The sequence below is a fragment of the Bidens hawaiensis genome, unplaced genomic scaffold (genome assembly GCF_021521415.1).
Source record: "Bidens hawaiensis isolate Kalapana, Puna unplaced genomic scaffold, B.hawaiensis_p1.1 tig00005189_1, whole genome shotgun sequence".
Lineage (NCBI taxonomy): Eukaryota > Viridiplantae > Streptophyta > Magnoliopsida > Asterales > Asteraceae > Bidens > Bidens hawaiensis.
Genome location: NW_027491334.1, coordinates 1,855,684 through 1,874,686, shown reverse-complemented (window position 1 = coordinate 1,874,686; position 19,003 = coordinate 1,855,684). Strand labels below are relative to the sequence as shown.

Genomic DNA, 19,003 nt, shown 5'->3' with positions numbered 1-19,003 from the left:
CCATTCTGACCCATTATATATATTTTAATACAATCCATTCAACCCATAGTCACATTGTCACCCCTACCTGTGTATATTATAAATCAACTTTAGGACTACCTTGTGTTAAAATTGTTTATTAACTTGATTGCTAAATTGTACATATATTAGCTTTATTATTGTCTTGTATTTGTGTTAAAAAGATTTTTAAGATTTTTATATCAAAACAAAGATTACATAGTATAGTATATACACAAATAAATAAGTAAAACAAAAACATGTATGTTTGTGAGATTCAATACTATAAAAGTAAACCACATATGGCTGATTTTGTGAAGTGAATTAATGATTCAAATCTATACAACCTCAAAATTTACACTTGCTATCATGAGAGAACATCGAACGGTTGAGCCTCTCGAGCCACTTTGATGAAAACATCCTCTAAAGTTGTGTCTGCAAGCCCCCACGCCTGAACTTGGAACCTACTTTTAGCATTTTCAACTGCCCGAAAAACGTCTGCTATTTTGATGGCTTGCTTTTGCAACTCAAATTTCTGTGTCCCGGATATTTGGTATATTTTATTCGCGTTTGGGGAGAGACCCTTTACTAGGTTTTCTACATCCGCCTCGTGAGTTGAGGATGTTGTCATTGTGAATACGTATGAACCTCCGTATCTACCCTTCAACTATCATCATTCCAAAAGAAAATAACAAGATGGTAAGATGTGTATGAACTGTTATTTGGCCCGTTAAAGATAAAAAAAGTAACCCAGATTGACATGTTTGCATGTAAATGGGTCACTTCTAGTAGCATTGTTTTTAACTCATATTTCACCATGTGGAATTTGATTTCATCACAAGAGAAAAGTCTAATGTTATATGTACATTTAGTTTTTATAAAGAATATTAAATGACATAATAAATATATATTATTTATTTAATACCTCTTTAGGATTTCCAACACACTGCAAGCTTCCATCCACAAAAATTCCTAACCTATCACATAAATGCTCTGCTTCCTCCATAGAATGTGCTGAAACATTACATTAGCCAATTAATAATATTCATTTTAAAGTAAGAAAACAATTTTAAAAACATGTTTCCTTTTTTAAAAAAGCATAATGCTCATGGTTTCCGGTTAAGACTATTGAACCATTCCCCATTTGAACAAACCGGTTACCGTTCGGACTGGTGAACTGTTTGAACCAAAGCGGTGCTCAGACTGGTTTTTCAATTTTTTTCTACAAAAACTTTTTTATGATTCATTTATTACTCAGGACTCCATACTTTATTTATTTTAATCTCAATATATTATTAAAACTACAAATTCACATCAAAAGATGAAGTAAATTCATAGTTTGTTTTGTATTAGATACATAAATGCTGTCTTAATTTCATATTGTTTCCCGATGATGAACCGGTCTGACCAGTGAACCAGTAAGGTGGCTGGTTCACTGTTCGGTCCAATTCTGAAAACATTGATAATAATATCTGTCATTGAACAGAATTTAAAGTCTTTCAAACTGTTTTGACTCTTTCCCCTTTCAGCTATTGTGTTTTTAACTCATTGAGATAAAGCATAGCCGAAATCGACCCTTCATCATAACTATCGCCTACAAATGCTTCACCAAGTAAAGAAAAATCGGTTAAGAGAATTACTAGTGAGAATAATTGCACGATTTTGTTTAGCCCGTTTAACCACATTCCATAGATTGTTTCTAGAAGCCGGGTCTAATCCGATACTTGGTTCATCCATGTACACAACCTACACAATTAAGTTGTTGAATATCAATATTAGCAAGGCATGTGAAAGAGAAGTCAAATAGTAAACACAATACATGGACCACTAAACATACCTTAGGATCACCAATCAATGAAATGGCTACACTAAGCCGACGTTTCATGCCACCACTGTACTTCCCGGCTTGCTTATCAGCAACCCCGCCGTTAAAGAGATTTACACTTTTAAGAGATTCTTCAACCGCCTAATAAAACCATTTTAAAAGTGAGTAAATTTGAAAAGCACTAAAACACCAATAATAATACTGGTAGATAAATGCGGGCCCGTTTACTTCTGAATGGTTCACCGGTGCATGAAACCGAGAAAAACGAACCCAGACAAAAGCCGACGCTTTTGTTTTATGTTTTCATTAGAAACTGAACTTTCGATTCGGTTCGGTTTCGGTTTTGTGAGTAACTAAAGACCGAAAAAACCAATTTGTAACTAGAGAAACCTAAAAACCAAACCACAATAACCGAACCCTAACAAAAACCGACGGTTTGGTTTTATGTTTTCATAAAAAACGAACTTTCAGTTCAGTTTTGGTTTAGCTCGTTATTAAAACCGGAAAAACGAACGGAACCAAATTTATGGATTTTCATTTATAATTTTGAAGTTTTAAGTCACTTGTAGGAATTTAATAAATAGTGTAACAAAATTTTTACAGCACAAATGTATAATAATCATTTATTTATTAATTAACAAAAAGATTAGGCCCAAATTCATTAGTTTGGACATTTTTTTCCGGCCCAAAAAATTTAAGCCAAATGATGCGATTGAAAATGAAAATACCGAAACCGAAGTTTTCAACAGCCAAATTTGAAGCTTTTTGTTCTGTTTGAGTCCGAAAGCGACCCATGAGGTGCGTTTTTACCTCAAATGGGTCAAATAAAAATTTTTAGCTAAAGTGGAACGGGCCAAGAAGATTGAAAGTTACCAGAAGTCTTTTGTTAATGTATGTTGTATAAACCCTCCAAAATCGTTTTAATAAAAAAAATAGCTTTTCTTATTATGATTAATAAGTATATCTTTATACTATATATAATACAGGAGTGATGGACAAATTAAGACACTTTATTTTTAAGTAATTTACAAAATATTTAACACAACGTACAACTACAATGCATGTTGAAAAAGGGTACTATAGTCTTTCAAGTAAAAAAAATATAATGTTCATTTAATATATGGAAAATTGGATTTTAATAATCCCAACTTTCTGTGTTATTGGCCGATAATAATCCAAACTTAATTTATTCCCACCAGTGGTCCCAAATTTAAAAAAGTTGGCTCTCAATGGTCCTCCGTTAAAAAAAACCTAACGGTGTAAAATTTAGCTCGAAACGATACTCCGAACAACTTAATTTTTGTTAATTTGAAGTTAAAACACCCGATTTGAAGCACTAATCAAGCCATTTGAAGCATCATTTAGAGCTAAGTTTTACGTTAATCGACTCGTATCCTACTTCTGATCAAAAGCCCTAAAAAATGAGTTGGAAATTCGGAAAAAACTTAACGCCGTTAGGTTTTTTTTAACGGAGGACCATTGAGAGCCAACTTTTTTAAATTTGGGACCACTGGTGGGAATAAATTAAGTTTGGATTATTATCGGCCAATAACACAGAAAGTTGGGATTATTAAAATCCAATTTTCCTTAATATATTTACAATTTTTCACCAATAACTTTTGTTAATTACAAAATAGTTGCAAGTTTGCCCCCTCATCTTTAACTATATGTTATTTTTTTATTATAACTTTAAACCAACTTTCCACCATGATTTTTAAGCGGCCATAACTTTTTCATATGTTAATATATTTTTAAAAAAGTTGCACTATAAAAACGAGCATTTTATTCTCTTTAATTTGAGTATGATATTGTTTTAGTTTTTTTCAATTAAAAAAAAATATGTTACGTATGGGTTTCACGCTCTGGTTTTGAATGATTTAAAGTTAAACCTGTGAGCCAAACCGTTAGTGTAATTTTTGTTAACAAAAATCGAAATTGAACCGTTAAAAATTGAAACCGAAAGTTAAAAAAAAACCAACCGTGAATCCTAACCAACGGCCGGTCAAGACAGTTTAAGGTTTCAAACTGAACAATGAACACCATACGTGATTACCCGGGTATGTGTTCAAACACCCGCTGCATCGCTCGGGCACCCGTCTAGCACAATAAAAGTTAAAAAAGGACAAGAATGTGTTTTAAGTGTCAACCTGACCGAACTGAAGTAAAAGATGACCCATTTCAATAATTCAATCCAAACCTCTTCTGACTCATTTCAACCCAAACCCGTTTTGACCCGTTACCCAGCCATATTTATACATGAGAAAGTGAAAGTCAACTTACTTGTGTCAAGGTTGAACCTTTGAGGTTCTTAAGTCTTCCATAAAAGAGAAGATGCTCTCTACCAGTTAGTGTTTCCCATAGCAAACTAGATATGCCAAATATCGGTGATTAACTGATAAATTAACTGTTCTAACCAACATACATAATTACATAGTAAATGTTAACAACTTTTAAAGGAAACTTGATACTTACTCATGCTGAGGACATACACCCATGTTGGCAAATATCTGGTCCATGTTGGTTGTTATATCCAGACCCTCAACATATGCTGTACCAGAACTTGGTTTAACGAGCCCGATCATCTGTTAACAACATTGAAACAAATCAATTTGGTTTAGAAAAAATGATAGGGCAAATAGTTTTAGTTAGGAATGAGTCAGTCTACATGTTAAATTTGAACAAACAGGTGAAAAAAACTTCAATCAACTTGGAATTGGTGCATCCTGTTGTTTTGTTTTTGTTTTTGTTTTTATTTTTATTTTTATTTTTGTTTTTCTTAAGGGGGTTAAATTTGACACGTAACAACCCACAGGCAATTGATCACATAGTTCACTATCTTGGTAGGTCTTTGGCGGTACAGGAAATGGGCCGACTCTCCTATTTTTTGGGAATTGAGATTATACAACAAGGCTCGGATATAATCATGTCACAACAGAAATACATTCTGGAATTATTGCAAGGAAACTTATCACATGCTGAACCGGTTGACTCACCTATTACAACAACTGCCAACTTGGCCTTGGGTGACAGCCCTCCTTGTGGGGACCTGGCAAAATATAGACAGATTGTTGGTGATGTGACACTTTCTCGTCCCGACATCACTTATGCGGTTAACAAGGTTTGCCAATTCATGCACTCGCGAACAGAAAATCAATGGTCCGCTGTTAAACGCATCTTGATCTACCTGAAGGGTACCGCCTCACATGGCCTTCTCATCAAACATAAGTCGTCCTCTATTCTTCATGCTTACACAGATGCCAATTACAACACTCTAAGTGCCTTTAAGTGCCTTGCTGATGCTGATTGGGCTGGATGTCTAGATGACCGTCAATTCACCGGGGACATGTATATCTTGGGTCGAATTTGGTATCTTGGGCTGCGCATAAACAAAGGACTGTCTCTCGCTCATCCACAGAATCTGAGTATAAAGCTCTTGCTGATACGGTTCTTGAACTAACGTGGTTACAAGCACACTTGCATGAACTACGTGTCCCAGTGAGATCACCCCTAACACTGTGGTGCAATAATCTTGGTGCAACATATTTAGTAGCAAATCCTGTCTTCCATGCACGTACAGAGTATATTGAAGTGGATTTTCACTTTATTCGAGAACTGGTAGCTCAAGGGAAACTCTTGGTGCAGTTCATCTCTACAGAGGATCAGATTGCAGATTGTTTTACAAAGCCTCTACCCTCTCCGCGATTCCTATCCTTACGGTCCAAGCTAAGGATGGCTCCCCGGCCTTAGCTTGGGGGAAAATATTAGACATAGTTTATTATATATTATATTAGAGGGATTATAGTGTAACATTGAGTTCTATATATATCCTTGTAATATGTACAATACAATAATAATATATACAATATACGGGTTTTACAATTCTAACTATCTCCCTCCATCTCTTATGGTGCACCCACGATCATCTACATCACATCATTTTTGTAAGGAAAAAAAATCCCTCAAAAACAATAAAAAATAATTACAAAACTTACAATACCAAAATAAACGAAAAATAAAAAAAGTAAAAAAAACAAAATGCTTGAAACAAAAAATATATACATGTAATATAATACCCATTATATATAATTAAATAGCATATGTTATGTTATATATAATTACTAGTCCGAGCCGAGCTCGAGCCTTAGAAAAATGCTTGAAACGAGCCGAGCTCGAGATCTAAGTCAAAACGAGCTAAGTTCGGCCTTGTCTCGGCTCGTTTGCTCCCTAATGCAGAGGGACCTTAATATGTAGAAAATTGTTGAGACTTTTGTAAGGAAAAACAGAAAGTATGTGTTTCTTTATGGTATTTGTCCATAATGATATTCATCACAGATACATGTTTGTAATCTTAAATGACTCAGCAACTATATATAAACAAAGAACACAAAAATATGGCGATACAACCAAATCTGACCAAGTTTGTACAGGCAAGTACACCATTACAATATGTAGTCGAATGTTACAGAAACAAATGAGACAAAAAGGTGAGAATTTGAATAAAGTAAAAGAAGTTGTAAGTTAAGGCAGCTTTATACTGACCATATTAATGAAGGAAGTTTTGCCAGCACCATTTGGACCAAGCATGCCAAAGCACTCTCCTTGAGATATTGCAAGTGACAACCCTCTAACTGCCATTTTCTCAGGGTTTCCATCCCGTCCCGGATACACCTTTTTCAGGTTATCACACAAGATTGCATGGCCCGTGTCATGTTCAACAAGCAACTGCTCCACCTTCTCTCTCTGTAAGGACATGAACGATAAGAACTGATAATCAATAAGATTAAAGAATATAAAAACTTGACTAGAAGGGGGGGGGGGGGTCGGTGGGTAGGATAATAATGCCCAAACAGATCTTCCCGTCATCAATTTTATGTCCATCTTTTCTATAGAACTTTAAACAGCTAAAGGTTTTAATAAAACTATAGAAACTTAAATGAGCAATAGTATTAATAGAACTATAAAAACTATTTTGTTTGAGCAGTTATCCAATTTAATAATGAAAGACCGTGCCTATTTTCAAAGAAAAAGAACAAAAAACACAGTTTTCACCGTGATTTTAATATAAAACATATACATTAGCTCACCTTAAGAGAGGTTAATGGCAACTTACTGTATCTCGCTATGCATAACTGAATGAAACAAGTCATTTTCTAACACAGGTTGAACCAACACGCTTATAATAAACACTTCATACATTTTTATAGATACTTAATGAGTTGATTACAAATATTTGATTGTTCCAATAAACATTTAAATTTCTGAATATAATGATATAGAAGGTTTTAGCATATGCGTTAAAAGCAGACTTTGGTTGACCATATGAGATATAGCACAATCCCAATCGACCCATTCATAACTAAATGAGCCAAAAATACCACCTATGATTTTGTTACTGGAAACACTATATTAAGAAATTCTAAACTAACAAATTTATAATACTTGCCTCTTGGACAACATCAGGTTTCTCCAGTTGCACATATACTTTTGAACCCTGCCTTTGTAAACTAGGTTTCCTGAACGATGTCAAACGCTTCTTTTTTAACTTCTCCAAGAAAAAAAGTGAACTTTTTCGGAGCCCGCTTCCTGATGATACAACCTGATCATTATAATATGAAATAAAAAAAACCAACAACCATTCCACAAGCATGATTATTAGCACATGACGCATCTCATTATTGCTGTCACTTATATCTTTCCAACGCATTCCATCAATCCCCATATAATTCCCAGTAAAAGCATACTGTGAAAATTCATATAATCCAGCATATACAGAAAATCCTGGATATAACTCCATCACAACAATCCAAACTCCTACAAAAAAAATATATGTACATTAAGAAAAACATTTAAACAGAAATATTATGTTTGAATTGTCTTTTATCTCAAACAGACCAAGATAATGTTTTTTCTTTATGTAAATGGCAATTGATCTAGTGAGATAAAAAAAGAGTGAAAGGCACTCAATGTCAAGCTTTTAATGCATACAACCTCCTGAGTCATTTTATGCAACTAGATATTAATGTAACAATATTGTTTTCGTAGTCATAAATAATGTAACTATCTATAAAACATAAGCACATTGTTTTCACAGATCAAGTGGTCACTGGTTAACCCAACGTGTCGAGTACTAAACATTGACCAATTACTCACCCCACCCTGTTAAACTTACTCGTTTGGGTTCACATATGAATCTGTGAAACATGTAAGAATCTCGAATAGATTCTGATTTGGGTTAAGAAATCATTTAGAGTTGGTGTTTTTATTATTAGTATATTTTAGGTTTGTTTATTTATGGAGATTATTTCAGGAGTCCTATTTTAGGATTTACATACTGATCTTTATTTAGTTTCCTATTTGAGTCAATGTAGGTTTCATATTCTCCAAGTTTGGTTTTATTATAAATAGAGTCAAAGTCTATGTGATGGTGTATTATTTTTCTGGTTTATATAGAACAAACGGGTCGATCAGTTGATCAATTGTGTTCTGCGTTTTTTCTGTTTATTCTTGATAAATCGATCTGGGGCACCTTGCCACCAAAACATCATATAGCTCTAAACAACTCAATATCAATAATCACTATATATGCTTTACAAACGATTGTGCAAAATGATCTGATAAAGACTAATATTAGCATCTTTGCTTACTTGAAAATGATTTATCTTGAAGGAAGAATGCAAAAAAGAAACCTCCCAAAAGACCAGTTGCAAAAACAGTAATGTACCCAACAACTGCCATAAACATATTCATACAAGTCATAACCAAAATGTAGCAGTGCTACTATTACAAGATATACTAAATTAATCCAAATAATTTTAAAAAATAAGGCAACGAACCTGCAGCAGTCTTCACATTAGAAAACACAGAAGCCACTAGAAATGCCAATGAAATTTGTAAATTTATGTAAATGAAATAAAATACAAACTGGATGCTGTAATCATTCAATGTGAAGAATTTTAACCCTGCGACGATGTGAATGACGTTAGTTAAACGATTTATAAAGTTAAAAAAGGGTAGAAGCTGATTCAGTTGTTTTCTAATTTGTACCTACAGCTGAGCCAAATACCACAAAACAGAACATGTAAACCAAAGATATGGCAAGAAAGTATGCATATGAAATTATCCAATAAGGACCATCCCCAAGTCCATGCATTTTCATCATAATCCTTAAATTTTGTTGCTTCTCATATACCAAACCTGTTAGTACAATCTGCATGAAAAAAGCTAATTAAAAGCTACTTCAAATAACTTCTTGTAAACACTTCAGTTTGAGATAATTTTGCATCTTTGGTATATTACTAACAGGGAATAGTTGTAAGATGACCCATGTAAAGAATAATGGTCCAAGAAGAGAAGAGAAATCAAGCCTAATTTCAGTTTCAGGTTTAGGCATCTCTTTTACAAAATCAAACAGCATTTGTGTGGAAGGCCCCATCAGTAGCTGTAGGAAAGCATTTGACACCTGCATGCATACATGTTCTAAAACTTAGAATTTGCATTATCGTTTTTTTTTTAAAGGATAATCAGTTAACTCCAATTTGAGATAGCCAACAAGAAAATTCCACAACTTGAAAGTCATCTGATTAAAAAAGAAACAAGTAATATGTTCACATTCAATAAAAAGGTTAACTTTTTTAGTTTGTAGAACAGGTTTTTGCATGCTACAAGTTTAGAATGTGTACCAAGTTTATTGAGCGAGGAACTCAGACAATTCCAAGAGGACCATTTCCTATATAATTCTTGTAAGTAGAGTTGTACCATACTGTCACATTATAATTATGCATATTTGAATTCAAGAAATCATAGCCTGTGGAAAAGATAAAAATCAAAGTTTAAATATTAAGAACTATAATCAAGCATTAGAATATTTGATCATTTACCTTGAAAATCTCAAAAACAAAAGGTTAAAATCGAAGCTTAAATGATATAAATATTAGCATCAAAACTTAGATCACATAATTTATAATTGCATTCAAATTATGTTTGAACTGTCAAACCTGCTAATATCTCATTGATTTTTTCCTCGGGGTTTCCCTTACTGTATCCCGCATATAGTTCACTGTTAATATCAGACGAGCTGTTGCGCCATAAATGCTGACCTTGAACGCATCTTAACTCTACAATAAAAATACAAAACATACAAGATTACCTTTCCATGAACATCTTAACCATAAGATTGCTTTCATTATTCTTCATCATGTTTACTATAAATTCTAGGCACTTAAAACAAAAAACCATACCTTTATCGAAATCCAATGATGCTATTGGGACCGATATAGAGAACGTTGAGTTAGCTCCACACTGAGATTGAACATAGTATATAGGAAAACTAGAGAAGAAAGCAGAGTCGAGAAAGTTTGATATATCAGTCTCTGAAGCTGAACCCTGATGATATTTTAAAGATGATATCAGAAAAACAAAGCCAATGCAACTTTATCACATAAATCCGAAGAACTAACCAATACAACACCAGACAGGCCATTAGATGAGTTAAAATTAGATGAACTTGGGAACATATTCCTAGCCAAACCTGCAGAATATCATAGAAAACATAAAATTATATGGATTTGACCATATTGCAAATTTTGGTTCCCATATTTTAAAAATCGCAAACTTAGTCCAAACACTTTTGATAGTGTTGTACGTTTAGTCACCACTGTTAATCCCAATTAGGTTTTAACTATAAAAGTGATGTCATTTGCCATTTATGTGAGAGGGTGATTGTGTCTTTTCAAATTTGAAAACATAATAAAAAAACTTTCAACTCTAGAACAGCATCGACTTCAGTCAGTGAAAAATCGAAAGCTCGGTGCACAAAATATGAGTTCCGGAAACAAAAAGAGTATTTTTTTTAGGGTTCCAAATTCGGAATGCCCTCACATGAGTGGGGATTACAAATTAGGTTAAGCAAGCATACTTTCTCCAAAAGACTGATTAGTCCCGGTCATCAGCACAGTAACAGGACAAGAAGCATTAGTATCTCTACACGATTCACCAAGCTGAAGACGAAACTGAGGAGCAGGTACCTGCAAAAGCGGAGGCCATTCTGGTGGATTGGGAACAGAGCAGGTGGTCCAAATCGGAGTACTGCAGACTCGCTCGCACTGAGCGTGGCCGTCCTGATGGATACAAGTGCATCCACAGTTGTTTTCAGGCTTATCTAGCTCGTTGTTGATTACCGCTTGGAGTAACAAACAGAGAACAATTGGGAATAATATGAGCCGTAAATTAACATCAAAGAAGCAGTTATATATCTTATTTTAACAGAACATCAACATGAAAACCTAAAAAACGAATTGCAGGTGAACCTGATATGTTAAACCCTTGCCATGTTATGGGGAGAGATTTCAGAGGGAGAGAGTGGAGGAAACCGAATTGAGTTTGCTTCTACAGGTAGATGCTTGAAATGACGGAATTGTCCTTGTGGGATTATTAATTTATTTATTATTTAACTAACGTTCTGCCTAATTGACAAATATACCCTATCATGCGCGGTTTTTGGCTAACGTTATAAGGATACTGCATACCATATGGTAGGCAGGTGATTGACAAAAATAAGTTTATTTCAATTGTGAGATGTTCCATTAATAATTGGATTATAGGAATCAACTAGTGTTCTTGTCGGCGCATGTCGATAAAATCCAAACGATAGTAAAACCCCTACGTTGACGCGGTAAGTCGAAGCGAATTCGGTCGGTTTCGGTTACGTGTGTTATTATACCAGATTTAAGACAAAAAATAAAACAAAAAAATTATAAAAATTAGGGTGGACCAATGGCGTAACGTTGGTTAGTAAAAACTCATCATTTGTATAACCCAACCGTTATCGATCTCGGACGTTGAGGCGGTTAACCTATGCAAATTCAACCGGTTTTCGTCATGTATTTTCGGTACCTGAATTAAAAAAAACAAAATCAGCATTCGGTCGCTTTTCGTTACGGTACTGGAACAAAAACAAAACACGGTGAGTGTATGCGAATTCGGTCGGTTACCGTCACGTTCGTCACGATACCGTAACTAAAACAAAATAATAAAATAGATTAAAAAAATAAAATTGACATTCATTCAGTTTTCGTTACGTTCATTACAGGTCGAAACTAAAAAAAATCAGCCAGCACGATGCCGCCAAGTGGCCTAATCGGCACTTAGCGGCACCAAACTTTGAAAATGTTGTATATAATAATAATTGAAATTAAATTAAAGAAGATAAAAACACTAAATGAATAAGACATTTAAGACGGATCTTTGACCAAACTTGATTTTTAATATCTACTCGTAAATAAAAATAAACACGTCTTGATACTACATTTGAAATTTTGTAACACCTTATATTTTAAAAGTTATATAAGAAAAAACTAAATATAAGTAAAATCAATTATAATAATTAAATATTAAAGAAAACAGAACGACTAAGTTTGGTCGTCCAAGACATATTTCGATCAAAACTTGCCGGTGAAGACGGATTTAGAGAACTTTTGATTAGCTCAAACAAAACTCGTATGCGAAGACGGATTTGGTTCAAAACTTGTTTTGCCGACGGGTTTTTAATAGATCTTTTGGGAATATTCAAAAAGTAAGGATATTTTGAGACTCTCTCTTCGAAATGACATTTCGAAAATTTTCCATTCTTTATAATAATTTGATATTGGCCCGTCAATTATCTTTAGGATGCTTGGGTTACCCTCAATTTCATCATGGAAAGCACTATCTGAATCTTCATTAGCACCCTAACGAATTATGTAAACTATGAAAGTTTTGGAATATAGTTTAATTAACTCAATCACCAAAACGCATTTATGTGGAATCTCCATCGATTTCCACCCTTACATATTTTAATACTTTCGGGTAATTTAGTAAAAATATAAGGTGTTCTTATTTCATTGAGTTGTGTGAAACGGATTATTTGAGTGCATCTTTATGTGCCCATGGTAACCGTTTATTGTTATAGCTGTGAGCCATGAACTCAAACCTTTTGTGATTTAGCATTTCATGCTTAATAGTCATTAGTTAAAAAAAGAAAAATAAAGAAACAATTCTAAGAGTTTTCACATTTGAGCTTCTATATCCATATTTATAATTTAACTAAAATCACATTAAAAAAACCGTTTACAGTAGCAACTAGATAAATTAATACTCAATTATTTAATAAACTACTCGATTATTTAATAAACTCTCTAAGATAATATTTTTTGCCGGTCCCGACTCGGGGATAGGGTGCTAAATTAATAATTCGCTAAAATTATAAGATAATACATTTTTGGTAATTTCTTTAGACCCCATATAATAATATAAATTAATAATTCCTTATATATAACATATTTCATATCTTACTTTGAACTTTCCAAGCCAACCAATAGAAAAAGTAAAGTCTGGAGTATCCACTGGATACATATCTTTCATGAACTTTTTCGCCTTCTCGATGATTAGTTCACCTGTCATATTCACATGTTCTTGATATTGAAGAATCCATTCATAGAGAGATTTTTCTAGGTCAGGAAATTTTGCCGGTTTGTGTCGCTTACCATCGCCTCTTTCGGGAGCAAGTGAGAGATACTCTAAAGACCGCTTAACTGTATTCGATATTGTCTCTTGACTCACCTGCAAACCATAGTTACTATGAACCCATTCTTGCAATTGCTTTTGAGTGAGACTTGGATTATCCTTGTTGTGCTTGCATAATGCTCTTCGAATCTCGTCTGTCATTGTTGTTTTTTTTCACACATTTAAGATGGGAAGCCATGTTGTGTGTATGATTTGTTTGTGTTAACCTATTTTGATCTTGTATTTATATAGAAAATATTTTTAATGTCCATAAAGTGATACATTGAACACAAGAAGCATAATAAGGTGGGAGATTGAAGGTTTCTTTCAAATTGGGCCATTCATTTGATATACATGCATTGTATACAATAATTTAGTGGAAGCTTGAAAGGTGTTTGTAGACTAAGTATTCTACTATAAATTAATAAAATATTAATTAATATATAAATTAATAATTATTAATTTATCAATTAATTAATAACTCTTTTAATTAATAAATTTTGGTGGTCCAAAGTGTATTATTTTATAGATTTTCTACTATATTTTCCAAAAACATCTCACGTTTCTATCTTGCCGATAAACACTTATTTTATTATTTTTTATACATCTATAGCTATATATAATGAGAATTTATATATAGACATGTAATTTTGTTTTATATATTTTCTCTATATAGAAAATCCAATACAGTGTTGTTTTCTTTATTTTTTTTTCGATAGTATATAATGTAGAGAATATAGATATAAAGTTTCATATCCGGCATGATGGTTTTTCTCCTTTATTTATTTATTTTCTTTACTAGGTTACTGACCCGTGTACGACACGGGTGGAATTATAGAAATTGTCGAGTACACACATGTCATTTAAAACGACAAGATGTTTTTGAATACGTTTTTGAGACGACAACATGATTTATAATTGCAATTCATATTCATACGGAAAGAAAGTATTGAAAATCATAAACTTACAAAAAATGAAGTTACATAGTAGAATGTAAGGGTGAGCAGAAACCGAATTAACCGAACCGAAACCAAATTAACCGAAAAACGAACAGAAAAAACCGAACCGAAGTATTAACCGACGGCTAATTTTATTTTATTTTTTTGAAAACTGAATTTTCAGTTACAACAAAAACTTTTTGTTGTTTACATACAACATATAGTATAATGGAGCTCTAAAACAAGGAGGGCGTTGCATGTATGATGAATCCAACCTGAAAATCTTACAAGCCTATGCATAGTAACTTGAGAAAATATGATAAATAAAAAGGTTCCAAACTCACGTGTAGAGAATGCAAGAAATAATTATCATATAGTACCAATAAATATTATATAGTACCAACTTTTAATAGTGACAAATTTTTAAATTTGATACATCTACTACAAATAGCCTTAAGCAGTTAGCGAAACATATAGCATCATCACCTGTATGATGCCTATGTAATCAACAACCAACATCAGCAAATTGTTAGTAAAAAATACATCAACGCACACACATTCATACATATAGAAAGTATCATGTCAATCTCTAACTTTGCATGACAGATGTTAGTTATTGCCTCAACATTTAGGTTTTGGAGCTTCTCAAGTGAATTAATGTCCAAATCAGCAATATCATCACCCTAACAATACAAATACAATATTATATAACTATATATAACAAATACTCTCATGATGAAAATGCGCATTTATGAAAGAAAGCGAGCACTTTCAATCTTGAAACCATAACATTCCAATTCCTGTCGCTTTTCTTTTTCTTTTACAATAATCTCAACTCATGAATCGACTGTGTCTCATCATCTTCCACAAAAACTTCATACTATTGTTTTTTTATCAGTTAAAATATCCTCTAAACCAGCAGGAGAGTTCTTCAGCTTTGCAACAAGGCTCACATGTTTGCCAGCTTAGCTTCCAAAACCCCTTCATGTCTCTTTGTAGAATGGAGTGTTTTTCTCAACTCATTTTCCAACTTATCTCTTTCAGAGAGTGCACCAACCAAAGAAATTTCTCATTGGTATCTTGCATTGAGCTCTTTCTGCAACTCTTCTACAATCAAACCGTCTTCTTGTTTACATAAGTTTGACTTGCAGGCTTATTTTGCAACCTTCAGCTCAATGTTGAGTTTAGCATTTTGGTAAGAAAGTTTTCTTACTTCTGCAGCTAAGTTTCTAAGTTCAAATGGTGCAGCTATAGCCAGATCTTTTGCACATGAACCTTCATCAGCCAGTTTTTACTGCATATCACAAGCCCATCTTTTTTTTAGCTATTTGAACCTTCTCTTTCTTCAATATCTCTATCTCCGCTGCCTGAATCAACTCAGTTTGCAATATAAACAATAAAAACTAAAAGAATAATGAAAAGGGTGAAAAGGGTTTTAACTATACTTGCATTAGAAGCTTAGAGTTTAGAAATGTATCATCACTACTATTATTCAGTTACCCTTTTTTCCTCCTGTCTTATCACCAAAGAGATCAAGGTAATCATCTTCCTCGTCAGTAGTAGCTTCCTAAAATAGTCATTCATTAGAATTATGTAAGTTGAGAGATACCAAAAAGACCCTTTGTAATAGAACCTGAATTACAATGAAAGACATGAATAGCAACATCCATACACACCTTCATGACTTTCTTAATGGGAACAGCTTCTGCTTATGAGGCTTAGGCAGAAATTCCAACTCCAGTGGCTTAACAAGGAAAGCTATATTGATAAACAATAAAAAAGAATAGCGACAACTATTTTGAATTCTAACAAAGATGCAATGAGATAACTGTGAAATGATAACATTTTCTGTTTCATCTAAGATAATAAAGGCGTCTCATCTAATGCCCTCAATAGAAGGATCCAAATGAACTGCCTATGCTTCAGTTTATGCAACACCATAAAGTATCACACAATTACAATAGAATATTTAATGATATAATACAAGATTATTGTTCGTCTGTATCACTTATCTTCTCAAATATTCACGTGACATTTTAACTAACTATTTCCAATGCATACATGAATTAAAAGGAGCCCGCTTATAATCTTAAAAAATATCACATTTGTCCCTAATAAATTTTCAGCCCATAAATTATAAGCTAATATAGTTTCTAGGTTTTAAAAAAAATTTTCAACTGTGATTGATAATGCTTACCTAGACCAAGATCAAACCTGATAAAATCCATATAATCATACTGATAAAATCCTTTTTAATCATGTTTAGTTAACTAAAAAACATTTTAATTGAAGACTATATCAAAATAGCACACATCAGGAAGTTTATGGCAAACATAAAACGCTACATTAGAAAAAGATCAAAGAGTGTGGAATTTGTTTTATTATTTTCTATGTGGGGCTAAGAATATAAAATCAACATATCATTAAATAAATTAAACAAATGTATATTCCTAAGCAAAATTATATTAATCAAATGAAGTTAAAAAAAGTAACCTCAACCTGCTCAACACCATTAGCATCCTTCCAGACCCTATAAGGTATTTGTTGGCGAGTTGCTCGGTTTCTACTTTCTTAACCCTATCCAGTATTAGGTGAGTCAATCCTAATCATAACCTGATACCCATGAATAATGCTATATTTATTCATTTCTTGATTTAAAAAAAAAGAGCTAGAAAATGAAGAAACCCCAACCTGGTGCCCATGAATAATGTTATGTTTGTTAAAAGCCATGTATCTGATTGAACTAAAAAGAATGAAAATCAGTAAAATAATAAATACAAGTAAGAAAATATGAAACTTATGCAGCAACAATGTAAGCGACATAAATTATTGGCTAATTGATCGATGACTAGAAGAATGAATTTAGGGTTTGGAAAAGTAAAAAGAATAGAGGCAATAAGAACCATTACCTGTTTGTTAATTGAACGACTTGGAAGAGACTAAGAATTGATGGTGGGCTTCACGATTTAAGGAAAAAGATGTTGTGAATGGGAGTTATAGGGAAGAAGAAGAATCAGCGTGAGAAAAGGAGCGGGAGTGTATAAAGAAGCCACACTGTAACTGTTATGTTATAATGTTGAGATTTAATTTCAAAGAATTTCTAGAGTTTGAATTTAGGGGAAAAAACAGTTACAAAGGTATTTTGAATTTAATTTTAAATTACTTAAATGGTCTTAAATTCTAAGGTTGTAAGATATATATGGGAATTAGTGAATGGAACCAATAAGAATTGGCCAAAATCAATTTCTTTAATAGATATATATAGATTTTTCATTTTTTTGGCTTTGATATTAGTAGTATTGGTTAAATAATATTTTTATTAAATAATAATTAGCATCGTATTAGGTTTTATATTTTTATATGTGATGGTTTGAAATGAAAAGAGCCGATTATAATAATTAGATTTCATTGTTTTTCCTTTGTCTTTAAGATTGATTTGTTTTATCATTTATGTTTCTAAATCCAATAGCGTTCGTCCTCTGACTCTAACCTAGTTAGTTTTTCTCGTTAAGTCAGCTCATGTGCATTGCACATGAGGGCAAACTAGTCATTTCACCTATTTATTAAAAAATAAAATAATTAAAAACAATTTAATTAATATATACATACATATATGTATGTATATATAGTTATATACACGCACATCTCTCCTCTCCTTATCTCTCACCCCTCTCCCACTTACCACCACCTACCGCCACGGTACCACCACCGTACCACTATCTACCACCACCATACCGCCACCTACAACCCAAACCTTTGCCTCAATGATCATCCAAAATCGACTTTCACTGTAATTCAATATCCAATAATCATTAATTATAACTGTGACATTCGTCAACTTTTATTCGTATTTGGATTTGTATTTATATTCATTAAACCCACCCGTTGTGTCGTTTCGATGTATTTTCATTATTATTCATCATTAATAAAATATTTCCGATAATTTAAGTTTCCGTTCGTTCATTTTCTATTATTTTCGATCAATTAATAAAACTCCGGGATTCAAAGTTTTTATGTTTAAGCAATTCTCAAACTATTTGGGTATAAAATGATAAATATCCAAGCTATATAACTTTTATCCAAGTTTTATTATTTTCAAAGTTCAAGGTTTAAATGGTAATTATAATTTAAATTTGATTTAAAAGAAACTTCATAGTTGAGGGGCCAAAATGTAACATATTCAAAATATAATATAATACAACAGTATTAAAACTTCCCAGCTGCCACCCTTCTAAACATCGTTTTTCCGGCAAGACATTTTCAGCGGCTGGAAACGGCGCCGGAGATGTTCAAAATCCCATCAAACTCGCGTTTTTGACCAATTTATTCTTGTAACGGCTTTAGAGTTCAACAACATACGTTAATCAAAAACAGTAACACGTTTAACGGCCTAATTCTATGCGATTGTAATGCGAAACTGCCGGAACCTATTCAAAATGCAATTAACATCAACTAATCATGATACGTTCCAATTGTTATTATAAATAGGACCTACACATGCATCTAAACCTACTACAATCATCAAAATACACTAATATACTCTAGGTAATTCCGTTTTGATCATCCAAATTAATATTCCGGTGAGCTCTTGTTCATCATCAAACTCACCTTTTCGGTTAATATTTATATGGTTTTTAATAGTTTTGAAGTGACTAACAAAACCCCTAACATGAATTAAACAAACATGGAACCAGTTGATCGAATT

At 32.9% G+C, this 19,003-nt stretch overlaps 1 pseudogene across 1 annotated transcript; it reads right to left on the bottom strand.

Annotated features, from left to right (window-relative positions):
• Positions 1-262: 262 nt before the first annotated feature.
• On the bottom strand, positions 263-10,343 carry LOC143629352 (ABC transporter A family member 7-like; annotated as a pseudogene). Its single transcript, XR_013152937.1, has 16 exons — positions 10,279-10,343; positions 10,060-10,204; positions 9,817-9,936; positions 9,502-9,626; positions 9,123-9,281; positions 8,867-9,029; positions 8,656-8,781; positions 8,467-8,550; positions 7,262-7,633; positions 6,362-6,558; positions 4,295-4,404; positions 4,103-4,187; positions 1,835-1,963; positions 1,638-1,743; positions 923-1,011; positions 263-664 (listed from the first exon to the last, which is right to left on the bottom strand). The product of XR_013152937.1 is annotated as an ABC transporter A family member 7-like (transcript).
• Between the last annotated feature and the right edge of the window lie 8,660 nt (positions 10,344-19,003).